The sequence below is a fragment of the Chiloscyllium plagiosum genome, unplaced genomic scaffold, assembly GCF_037043375.1.
Source record: "Chiloscyllium plagiosum isolate Xiang-an unplaced genomic scaffold, Cpla_swu_hap1 HiC_scaffold_21, whole genome shotgun sequence".
Lineage (NCBI taxonomy): Eukaryota > Metazoa > Chordata > Chondrichthyes > Orectolobiformes > Hemiscylliidae > Chiloscyllium > Chiloscyllium plagiosum.
This window is the reverse complement of record NW_028270159.1, coordinates 27,683,494-27,696,282: the sequence shown is the minus strand read 5'-3', so window position 1 is coordinate 27,696,282 and position 12,789 is coordinate 27,683,494.

Genomic DNA, 12,789 nt, shown 5'->3' with positions numbered 1-12,789 from the left:
TGGGTATCTTCTCCATAAAATGCATTTCAGTAAAGAACTGCAACAATGCTTCATGTTAACGTGATTATTTCTCATGAAGATGGGTACATCGTTTATTAAAATGCTTTTCTACATGTGAACTAGAGTGCAAGAAAATGAAAGAATGCAGACTAGGTAATCAATACTACTGATTTTTATACATATTTCAGAATGGAAACAGTGCCATGTTGAATTGTTTCACCGATAGATTGTGTTTTTCCCTCAAGGTGTTTTATGTATCATATTTGTAAGACTCACTGGTTAGATTACAACCATAGAGGTTTACAAAATTATAAGAGACAGATAGGGTGGATAATCAGAGGCTTTGTCCCCAAGGTGGAAAGGTCAGCTACGAGAGGGCACAGGTTCAAGGTAGGAAGGGGAAAGTTTAGGAGGAAGGTTTAGGGGAAAAGAGCAGGGATTTTTTTTTCCACATGGGGATGGGTGCCTGGAATGCACTGCCAGCGGAGGTGGTGGAAGCAAACGTTAGCAATGTTTATGGCTTATCTTGATAGACACATAAGTGGGAGACGAACAGAGGGATAGAAACCACATAAGGGCAATAAATAGTGGGTCTAAATAAGGAACAGGAGTCAGTGCAAGCTAGATGGGCTAAAGAGCCTGTACCTTGCTGTATATTTTGTAATCCAGAAGTTGTTGAAAGAATGCATTGTTTCTCCCAGCATCTTTCGAAAAGCTATCATTTTCATTACCATATTCTGTGGCTTCTCAACCTGGGGTCCAGTAGGAGAGGGACATGGCAGAAAAAGCTCTCCCCCACCTTACAGGAGAGACACCTTAGGTTCAGGCCTGTGTTTTCATTTTTATTTGGATGTCTTGAGGTGCCTTATCAAATGGCCTGAATGAGATGCACAAAGGACCCTGCAATATATTGGAAAAAAATAGCAAAAAAACAAAAAAAAGGGAACATTGAAAAGTGTAGACTACTATTAACGAAGGGAAGCGTTCAGGTAAGCACTGTTTTTTTGTTTGTAAAGGATGCACTGCTGAAGACAGCTCTTGCAGAGTTATCTAGATTGCACTAGAAACATTAATCAGTTCAATTAATTATTCATAGATAATTTTTACTTGACACCAGATGAAAAGTTCTGTTGTAGACTGTAGTGCCTTCAATTTTAGATAGAGCACCTCAGGTGTGATTTTATTAGCCAAGAAGTGTATCTTGTCTCACAATATCTTCACTGTACAACAAATTTTAAATATAAGGTGCCACAAATTAATTTGCAACAAATTGAAAGCAAATCTGGATTTAATGGATGTAGTAAAATAAAAAGACAAATAGTATTTCTGGTATCAGATTCTCTTGAAATTAATCTTATGACATAATAAGCAATGTAATATTGCAGCATAATTCCATTAACAATTTCTCATTTGACTAATATATAATACTTTCAACATTGGCAACTGAACAATTGTAACAAGATTTTAGATAGTCATCTAAAATATGATTGTGTGAGATGTGGAAGAGCAATAATATATGTAGTTTTATTTATTAAAGAAAGTCTTGGCATGACTTAGCTGTTGTAGCTGATGTGGACACAATCCACTGCAGCGTCATTAACACATTATAAAACAGAATAGCAACAGATTCACTATTTAAAACAGAAGATGCTGTTCCGATGTTAAAAAAAGTCCCGAACATTATGAATTACCAACATTCCCAATAAAAGTTTCTAACTGGTTGTACATAGAGGAGGACCCAATCTTCAGAAGATCATAGCACAAAAATAACTCATGAATGAGAACCTTCAAAACCTTTTAAAGAAATACCATCCACTGAATCTGAATTTAGCTTGTCCAAGTGATGTACTTGAGACTACAGGTTGAAAGTGGTGGTCTGACTGATTTCAAGGAAGTTCCTTGGCAAAATTACCTTTGTTTAAAGGATTTTAATTTGTGGAATATCTGAGTGCATGTTCATCATCATATAAATTGTAAAGATCATTGCTTTTCACTTGAAGACACCAGTTTAGAATAGCATCTATAAAGGTACTAGATATAATGCAATGCCGGATGACCTTTGATTTGCATTGGATAGATATAAGTGCTTCAAATTCATTGCAAGTATTGCTGTTGGTGCCATAGCATGAAAATATTTTTGATTAGTTTACTGTAAAAAATTTCTAAAATTTGCATTTCGATGTTACAGCAGCTTTCCATCTATTGTTTGAGCAGCATAATGTTCTGGTGACTGTAAAAAGTGGTAGTTATATCACCACCACTTCATGCAATCATGCCACCTAAAAGCTTCAGCATTAAACAGACAAATTTTTAAAAATTCTAATCTCCCAAAACCTAGGGTTAGTTACTAGTCCGTGAGATGTTATTGCATTTCTTAAAATGCATTGATCTTTCTATCAAGTTACAATCTGGGGCATCAGTTAATTGTAGGTGCAATTACAAACAATGGTCTAACTTCTGCAGTTAATTGGCTAACATATGGCACTCACTATTCAATGTGCTTCAGCTGGTTACAGAGTTTTTACAATAAATAAGGAATCATTTCAAATCCAAAGGCTTCAATAAGGTTTCTGTGCCTCATGTGAACAGGCAAGCAACACCAATGACTCTTCAACCAGACTCAATAAACCTTACAAAAAGCCAGACTCAAAATCGGGAATTGTAAATTAGAAAACTTAATTCAATGTAAAATTAAGCGCAGAGAAATAAAAATGAGGTAAAGGTTATAAAGAGTAAAACAGCAGGAAAAGACACAGAATTTTATTTCTATAAAATCTCCAACAGTAATCCAAATTTGAATTAATGGATTCCACATTATAAAAGTAAATTTTCAATGTCAGAAAAATTATAGGTAGTAATTAGTAATCATAGTACTTTTAAAAATCGCTTTATACTGACTTTTTTCTGGCATGTTTAATGGGCACCTATGAGTGTCACAATTTCACAGCATAGTATTTAAATGCAGAGGTTCCTGCGGAGATGCTAGAATAAGACAACTTCAAAAGGAGCACAGTAATACAAACTGCAGCTTGCTGACTTTCATGTTTAACTGTGCAACTATAGATGGTGGAAATTGCTGTCCAATTTACTCCTTCATTTCTGATTTTGTTATTCCCACCCTAAATTCAAGATGATGTACATGTTAAAATCAAAAAATTTAAAAAGAAGTTTAACTTGTAAATACAGAAGCTCAGCATAGACATTTCCTTGGAAGTTTACATCTCAATGTTTGAGTTTCTGGCCTCCCTTCTAGGACATAAAGAGAATCTTGTTTATAACATGGTCCATGAGAAACTTATCACCTATTCCTAAGTGATTGTGCGGGTACTAATCTCCAGAGCTACGTTACAGGGTATTGTTAGGAAGTGCAACCCTGCTCAACAACATCTGATAAGCTGCTGTGACCGTTCCACATGTCCCATGACAAAGGTAAGAGTTCCCTCAGTTTTACTCGCAAGACTGAATAATACTATGCCTTTGTTTAATTAAATGAATAGGGTCAATCAGTTAAGTTTAAATTTAAACAAAGCCTGGCTGTTAACTGTCAATAAATATTAAATCGGTACATTCTCCATGGCAACTCATCTACCAATCAGCACTCTTCTCTCATACTATGTAAACTTTGGTTTTCCCCTTGAATTTATATTCTTGTGTAATGTCCTGATGAGGGCAAGACTGTAAGTTTTAGGAAAGTGTATTGCTTTCAGCAATAAATTAATACATCTGGGATTATGAAAAACACCAACAGAAATAGGGTTAATTCCCTCAAATTATATGTTTTCTCCCTTTAATAACACTTCAGAAACAAGCCACCACTTACCCAAGAACCTAAAAAGGTTTTATCTAGACATGACAATTTGGTAATTAATGTGTAATTATCAAAAGAATAGCTCTAGGATGTTACGATAAGACACTAGTCAATCACACCTTCGCATAGATGATTATAAGACTAGATTATTTTTGACCGTCTATATAGATAAACACTATGAATATAGCTGCTGTAAGATCAGTAAGGAGTAAGTTTCTCAGTAAACTAATGATGTATGGTTTATTTTAGAATGTAACTGGAGTTACCTTATAATACTAAAGTTGAAAGATTAAATCATGCCCTCTCCTCAAAAAAATGGTTTGGAAAGCCTGTTAATGCCAGTAACGAAACAAAGAGTAGTTTTATAAGTCACACAAATTCAGTTGTAATACTAATGACAATCAACAAAAAGACATGTGTCCACAAATTACTAATGATCCGAATTGTGCAATTTGTAGGAACAAGTGAATGGATATCTCAGGCCAAACCACAACTCTTGAGCTGATCATCAGTTTGAATAATAAGTACTCCACCAATGCCCTCAAACTGATTTAGTTCTGATGAGGCAACATTAACCTTTAAAAGGTTGTGATCAACAGCAGAGTGTGATCTTGCACATATTGATAATTGACAAAGGTCATAACCTCTGAAATTCCAAATGCTCAAATTTTCATGATTCTTGCAATCTGCTATGGGAGTAAATGCCTCTGTCTTTGATCATTAAGCATGCAGTCACCTAAACATTGAGACACAAAGGATTACACAACTAGTTCCAGCTAACTTGCTTGAAGAAGTAGGGCCTCTGCACCTAATGATGTGGCAAAAAGGGTCAGGAGTTGCATTAAGGGTATCGTCTGAAGAGAGGTTGGGCAGAAGGTTGGTCAGGATAGCAGAGATAGAGTGAGATGATACAATTGAGATATTGAAAATTGAGGACTAAATATAATTTTTGGAAGACAAATCATCAATGTAGGAGAGTGAATGCAGTGAGGATGCATGCTAAAGATATGTGACTTCATATGCTTTAAGTGTTAAAAAAGCTGGAGATTTTGTGGAGTAAAAATTAGATTGTTAGGGGGCAATTGGAGAAATTGGCACAAACATGGAAATGTACTTCAATGACAATTGAGGACTGCAGAAGATTGACATTACACGGACAAAACTAAAGGGTTCTTATGGCACAATGGTTGTGCTCCTACCTCAAAGCAAAGAGGCTGGAGTTCAAGTCCCACCTGCTCCAGAGATGTGTAATAACACATCAGAACAATTTGATTAAATTACATGGTTAATGTCAGACCAGTTATGATGACTTAAACTTACTTCAAATACATTCTATTGGCAGGAGTTTTAAATAATATGGCAGCATGGAGTCTAATGAACAGTATGTTCTCAAATTCAAGAGGTACCAATTAATTTGGGAAATGAAGGCAATATTCATTATTTATTAGACAATATTGAAATAATCAAACCTCGAAACTTTGGTCATGGGGTTTACATAATGAAATACAATTTGGTACAAGTAATGCAAGGGATAATTGAACAGTGCCTCTCAGGCTCTGAATAGGAGCAATTTCTATGATAAACAAGCAAAACTGGGCAGAGTCAACTACTTTAAGGATTTTCTATATAGTCTCTGGTAACTTCCATAACATTCAGTATGTTAACAAAATAAACCGTGTGTATTTTGTATTTGCAAAATAAGATGGTGTTGTAAATTTTGTGGACTTCTATATTTGAATACTTGTAAATGAAAACAAGTTGTGTAAAATAAAGTGTGAATAAATGTCAAAGCTGTTACTTATTTAGATATTCTTTAAAAATGAACCCAGGAGAGAATTAATTGGCTATGAAGAGCTATGCAAGACCTACACAGGGCCCAAGTGACATTTATAATGGTGGACAGGTTTGTCCCAACATCAAATTCTCTTTGTCTCAGTTATACCCAACCTCAATTTACAATTTTACATTTCCACATTATAATCCATTAGTGATCTGTGAATTTCATTTATGAAGAACCAATACCACAAACAACTTCGGCCTTTTCTCGTTGGAACGGCGAAGGATGAGGGGTGACTTGATAGAGGTTTATAAGATGATCAGAGGAATAGATAGAGTAGACAGTCAGAAACTTTTTCCCCGGGTACAACAGAGTATTACAAGGGGACATAAATTTAAGGTGAAGGGTGGAAGGTATAGGGGCGATGTCAGGGGTGGGTTCTTTACCCAGAGAGTGGTGGGGGCATGGAATGCGCTGCCCGTGGGAGTGGTAGAGTCGGAATCATTGGCGACCTTTAAGCGGCATTTGGATAGGTACATGGATGGGTACTTAATCTAGGTTAGAAGTTCGGCACAACATCGTGGGCCGAAGGGCCTGTTCTGTGCTGTATTGTTCTATGTTCTATGTTCTAACTCAAAACATAGATATTTTCTTCAGAAAACCAATGCAAATATTGGGTTCGTCAAGCTGCTACAACACAAGAGGTTGGAATAAAGGCAATTGCCCAGCTGATCTGGGTAAGCAGAACATCATAACTAGATTAAAAACTATTTACATTCTAACACTGCCATTCCCTCAACTCTACATAGAGCCTATGTAATCTTCCCTTGCACTAACAAAATACTACTTTAAGCTGTGCCAATGCTGGTGGCAAAGAAGCAGTGCACTACTGATGGACTCTCGCTTTGGACCGGCTGTGATCTGACTTTGGAGTTGGTGCTCAATAGTGACTACCAATATTTTGACCCAACAATAAGTAAATGCAATATGTATCCCTGACAAAAGGTGGGAGACTTGGGATGGGAATGTGGAGATGTTGTTGTCCCCATAATACTGCTGCTGTTGTCCTCAGTGACAAAATACACAGCAGGGGGTAAGTCATCACGAAATCTTAGTGAGTTGTGACAATGCATCCTGTGTATTGCACAGTCCACCATTGAATAATATGTGATGAACATAATCTAGAATGTTCCCATAGAAAAATAGCAACAAATCAGATTGTAATATGCCACTTCCATCTAGACAACGGCAGTGGACACATAGGAACACAACCAGCTGCAAGCTCACCTCCAAGCCACTCATCACCCTAACTTGGAAATATATCACCGTTCTTTCATTGTTGTTGGCCATCCTTCAGCAGTTTCCACTGTTGCTGGCTATGTCCAGGCTGGTCATTCTGGACGGAGACTTCAACTGTATCATTGATGCAGATGGACGATCCGGCGAGGGGACAGTAAACTGGACACCACATTCAGAGTCCTGATGGAAATGGTCAAAGATACCAAGCTGCACGATACCTTCAGTATCCTTGCAGACGGAGCGCAGTGTCACAGGTCTATCCGCTCAAGGATAGATTACCTGTTTGTGTCCCGAATGTTCTCAGGTCAGATCCACCAATGTCAAGCAGGTGTTCTTCTCTGACCACTGCCTCCTGCTGACCTACAGGATGAGCAGTGGGCTGGTAAGGGTACGTGGAAGATGAACAAAAAGCTGTTGACCCCAGGAAACATTGAGGAGCTCAAAACGGATTATACAGGTTGGAGAGCCGTGAAACCCCTTTGAGTCCCCAGCGGACTGGTGGGAAACGGTAAAAGGGAACATCAAGAGGTTCTTCATCCTCAAAGGTGTTCAGGAGGCAAGCGAGAGGCGGGGAAATCTGTCCCAGCTCCAGGAAAATATGCAGAACCTGCTTCTGCTACAGACGATGGGGGTCGATGTCACGGAGGACCTCCAGGAGGTGAAGGGCCAGCAAGCCTCGCTCTTTGCCTTGGAGGCCTCCAAGATAATCATCCGGTCCAGGGTCCGCTCGGTGGAGTAGGACGAGACAAGCTCACATTTCTTCTTCCAGAAGGTGCTCTGTGCTCAGCAGCCTGAAGGAAGAAGAGGGCTCAGTAACGCCATCTCAGGCTGACATCATGAGGATCAGCAAATCCTTCTATGCCAGTCTGTATGACGCGAAGCCGACCGACAGCGTGGCCTCCCAGTCATTCCTGTCCTCTATCACGGAGGTCTTAGACGACAGAACACGCAAGAGGCTGGACCAGCTGCTATCTCTGGACGAGCTGACAAAGGCCCTCGAGTCCTTCGAAAAGAATAAAACTCCCGAAGCGACGGCTTACCGGTAGAGCTCTATTCCGCTCTTTGGGACTTGATTGGCCAGGACCTGCTGGAGGTGTATGTCAGTATGCTTCGGGCAGGTACCATGAGTGAATCCATGAGGAAAGACATCATTCACCCTCATCTACAAGCAGAAGGGGGAAGACGGAGGAAATTAGGAATTGGGGACAAATCTCACTGTTAAACGTGGATTACAAAATTCTGTCAAAGGTCATCGCCAACCGGGTCAGGTCTACTCTGGGATCAGTGATTCACCCTGACCAAACCTGTGCTGTACCGGGCAGGAAGATCGTTGAGAGTCTCGCACTCCTCAAGGATATGATCGCCTATGTGCAGGACAGAGTGGGGGGGGGAGTGACACCTGCCTCATCTGCCTGGATCAGGAGAAAGCCTTTGACAGGATATCACATATGAGGGATGTTCTCTCCAAAATGGGCTTTGGGGAGGGAAACTGCAATTGGATCAGGCTGCTCGACACCAACATTGTCAGTGCAGTCTCCATCAATGGGTGGGAATCTGATAGCTTCCCAGTCAGATCTGGAGTCAGGCAGGGCTGCCCTCTCTCTCCTGCCTTGTTTGTGTGCTGCATAGAGCCATTTGCCGAGTCCATCAGGAAGTTTGCGAGCCTGAGAGGGGTGACTATTCCTAGCAGCGGGGGCCTACAAGTTAAGGCCTCCCTGTACATGGATGACGTCGCCGTTTTCTGATCGGACCAACTGTCCGTGCACAGACTCATGTGCATCTGCAACCAGTTCGAACGGGCCTCGGGGGCCAAGGTAAACTGAGGCAAGAGCGAGGTCATGCTCTTCGGGAACTGGGCTGACCAATCCTTGATCCCCTTCACCATCAGGACTGACCACCTGAAGGTGCTGTGTATTTGGTTCGGCGATGCTGGGGCACGCGCCAAGTCTTGGGGGGAAGCATATCAGGAAAGCGAGGCAGAAATGAGACAGATGGGAGCAACGGTTGCTCTCGATCGTGGGTACAAACCTGGTCATCAGGTGTGAGGTACTGTCAGTGTTGTTATATGTGGCACAGGTCTGGCCTATTCCCAGAACCTGTGCCACTGCAGTCACCCAGGCCATCTTCCACTTCATGTGGAGATCAAAGATGGACCGGGTTCAAAGGGACACCATGTATAAAGATCTGGGCAATGGGGGAAAAAACACACCCAATGCCACCCTCACCCTGATGGCCACCTTTGTGCGTGGCTGCATCAAGCTGTGCGTGGATCCCCGGTACACAAACTCCAAATGTCACTACGTACTGAGGTTCTACCTGTCCCCGGTGTTGCGAAGGATGGGCCTGGCCTCGCTGCCGCGGAACGCTCCGAGTAGTTGGACCGTTCCGTATCACCTGTCCTTTGTGGAGAAGTTCATGAAGAAAAATACCTTTGACCACAAGCCCATCAGGAAGTGGTCAGCACGTAGTGTCCTTGAGACCCTTTGGGAAAAGGAGAGGGCGGATCTTGTCGATTGGTTCCCTGAGCAGACTGTCAAAGCCATTTGGCAGAATGCCTCATCGCCAGAACTTTCCAACAAGCACCAAGACACGACTTGGCTGGTGGTGAGAAGGGCTCTGCCTGAGAGATCCTTTATGCACGCCCGGACTCTCTGCCGCACCGCACGCTGCCCTCGAAGCTGCTGTGGAGGGGATGAGACTGTCACACACCTCCTTCTGGAACTTGCCTATGCAAAGGAAATCTGGAGACGAACGCAGTGGTGTTTGTCGAGGTTCATCCCGAGCAGCGCTGTGACGCGGGACTCCGTGCTCTACAGTCTGTTCCCCGGGACGCACTCCGAGATGAACATCAACTGTGCCTGGAGGATCATCAACTCGGTGAAAGATGCTCTTTGGACTGTCCGAAACCTGTTGATCTTCCAGCTGAGGGAGTTGACCCCGACAGAGTGTTGCAGACTACCACGTTCCAAGGTCCAGGACTACGTGTTGAGGGATGCGCTGAAGCTTGGGGCAGCTGCCGCCAAGGCGCGGTGGGGAAAGACCACTGTGTAAAGTCTGCCTGTCTAACGAAGAACAGGGGGCCCACTCAGTAGCTGGGCTCCACTGACATCTCAGCAGAATATCTGGATAGACAATGTACAGACGTGTATATACTAATGATTAATTCCGATCTCTGTATGGAAAGAAATGAAATGCATACATATGTATGGCATCACCAAATGTATAGATATCAAAATAATTTTATAAATAAAGTATATTTTTGAAATAAAAAAAATGTGCCTGAAGAATATTCGCTTGCAACAGTCATCTTGGAATTGGGATAAGTATTTCTGGCATCATGCCTTTCTTTGGGAAAGTTAAAAATCACACAATACCAGGTTACAGTCCGACAGGTTTATTTGGAAGCACTAGTTTTCTTTGGGAAGCTTGACTCATTTGATCCTGCTGTCAAAAACTGGGTCCAGGATGTGGAAAGAACGTGATGTTTTTTCCAGGCACATGACATTGGGATAGTTGAAAAGCAATGAGTAATCCTTCCGAGTGCTTGTGGACCCGCAGAAGTTTTGGTTCTCAGGGGCTTAACGTTCCCAGAGGCTCTAGACACTGTAACCTTTGAAGAGCTGATGGAGTTGGTTAAGGAATATTATGACCCCAAACTTCCTCTAATCCTGAGAGTTTTATTCGGCTGTTGGAGAACTCTGGGAATCCGTATCAGAATTTTGACAAGGTTAAGAGGACTGGCAGAGGCGTTGAATTTTGGGTTAACCCTGAATGAGATGCTCACAGACGGTTTGGTCTGTGGGATTAATGATGCAACCATTCAGTAGCACCTACTAGCTGAAGCCCAACAGGACTTCAAACAGGTTCTGCAGCTGACATTGTCATTAGGAAATGCAGCAAATGGAGCATGGGAACTACAGGGCATCCCAATGGAAGTGAACACCCTCACCTGTCCAATTGAGCTTGGGGAACACCATGTGAGTGTAGGCAACCACAGAGCCTCATGCGAGATGTATCTTGATCGAAGGAACCAGAGACCAACCCACAACAAAACTGAACCTTGGCCAAATGCTGGTAGAATTCAGTGCTGTGCCCTTACTCAGTATGTGCAAGGACTGGAAGCTTGCATTACACATCCTAAAATGATTGAGATGAACAAATAATCTACCATTTTAATGTGAATCACATCAAAGTGGAATATCAGCAAATTACATTTTTACAGTGGTCAGCAATGGGTTACAATATGGGTATGGGTTATAATAATTGGGAGAAAGTGAGGACTGCAGATGCTGGAGATCAGAGTCAAAGAGTGTGGTGCTGGAAAAGCACAGCGGTCATCCAAGGAGCAGGAGCTCTTCATCAGGAATACCTCTGGTATACAAAGCAATGAAAACAGGATTGATCACAGCCTCAACCACTTGAGTTATGGCTGCTTGCTGCTAAAGTAGACCATGGTGAATAGTTCAGGTTGTGTGACCCAGTCATTGCAGTCAGGCTATCAGCCACACATGGAGCTCCTATTCTGAAAAATTTATTCCTGACGGCATCAAAACCATTCACACTGGGTCACTTAAAGCTCTTGAATGGATCATTGCCCCAGACATCTGACAGTACTATTTCTATTTAATTATATTTCTCTGATAATTTTTTTGTTTTCAGTTAATTTGATCAACAGGAGGTTAAATATATTATACTGAATGCCATATGTTGTGAACAAACACTTCCAAAAGATTTACAAAACATTTGCATTACTGGGGTTCAGATTACCATGAACCATAAAAGTACCATCATCAGTTATATAGTGGAACAATCTCATATTTTACAAGAATTATCACTTAACTGGCTTGTTTAAACTACACTCTTCAAAGTTGAGTTGCCATTTGCAGGTGAGTAAGTTCAAACCTAATGAGGAGCTGTGTCCTTGCATTGTATACGTGGAGGAGAAAGTGAGGACTGCAGATGCTGGAGATCAGAGCTGAAAATGTGTTGCTGGAAAAGTGCAGCAGGTCAGGCAGCATCCAAGGAGCAGGAGAATCGACGTTTCGGGCATGAGCCCTTCCTTCAGGAAAGTTGTATACATGGTCCTACCACTACATCATGATGGGCACAATCAAATCTTCTGTACTTCAGTAGTAGTTGTAAATTAGGCTGAAGCTCATTAGGATACAATGCACAGTATAATACCACAGCTTACAGTCTCAACAAAAACCTTAATGAAAGGGTCACCTTTGTAATATTTGATTAATCTCAGCAACACTGTTATGTACTCTGAGCTCCTCAATACAAACAGGCAAGTTTCATTTTATATTGATCAGTGTAATAGTTCCAAAGTTGAATGTAAGTAATTTAATTGAGGAATTGCTTGATAAAATGGTGTGTTTAGCAAGAATTGAGTACATGTGATGGTTGCTGTCTCACAATGAGCTCAGTTGAATGAAAGAAAAAAAAAACTTTGCATTGTTGATTTAATAATTTTGAACATCCTGGTTGAGGCACCTAACCTGTCCCTGTCATGCTGTAGACTCAGCATAAACCTCACCATTTGCCTTCCCTATTTTTGTGTCATCTGCAAACTTGGTGAGTGCACATTCACTTCCATTATCCAAGTCATTAACATACATTGTAAATAATTGTGGGCCTGGCACTGATTTCTGTGACACTCTACTAGTTACAGGTGGCCATCTTAAAAATGCCCCTTTAGCCCAACTCTGTCTTCTATTAGTTATGACTTGGAGGTGCCAGTGTGGGACTGGGGTGGACAAAGTTAAAAATCACACAACATCAGGTTACAGTCCAATAACCACCTGATGAAGAAGCAGCGCTCCGAAAGTTACATTATATGCAGTACATTATCAAATGCCTTTTAGAAATTCAAATATATTACATCCATTGGTTCCCCTTTACA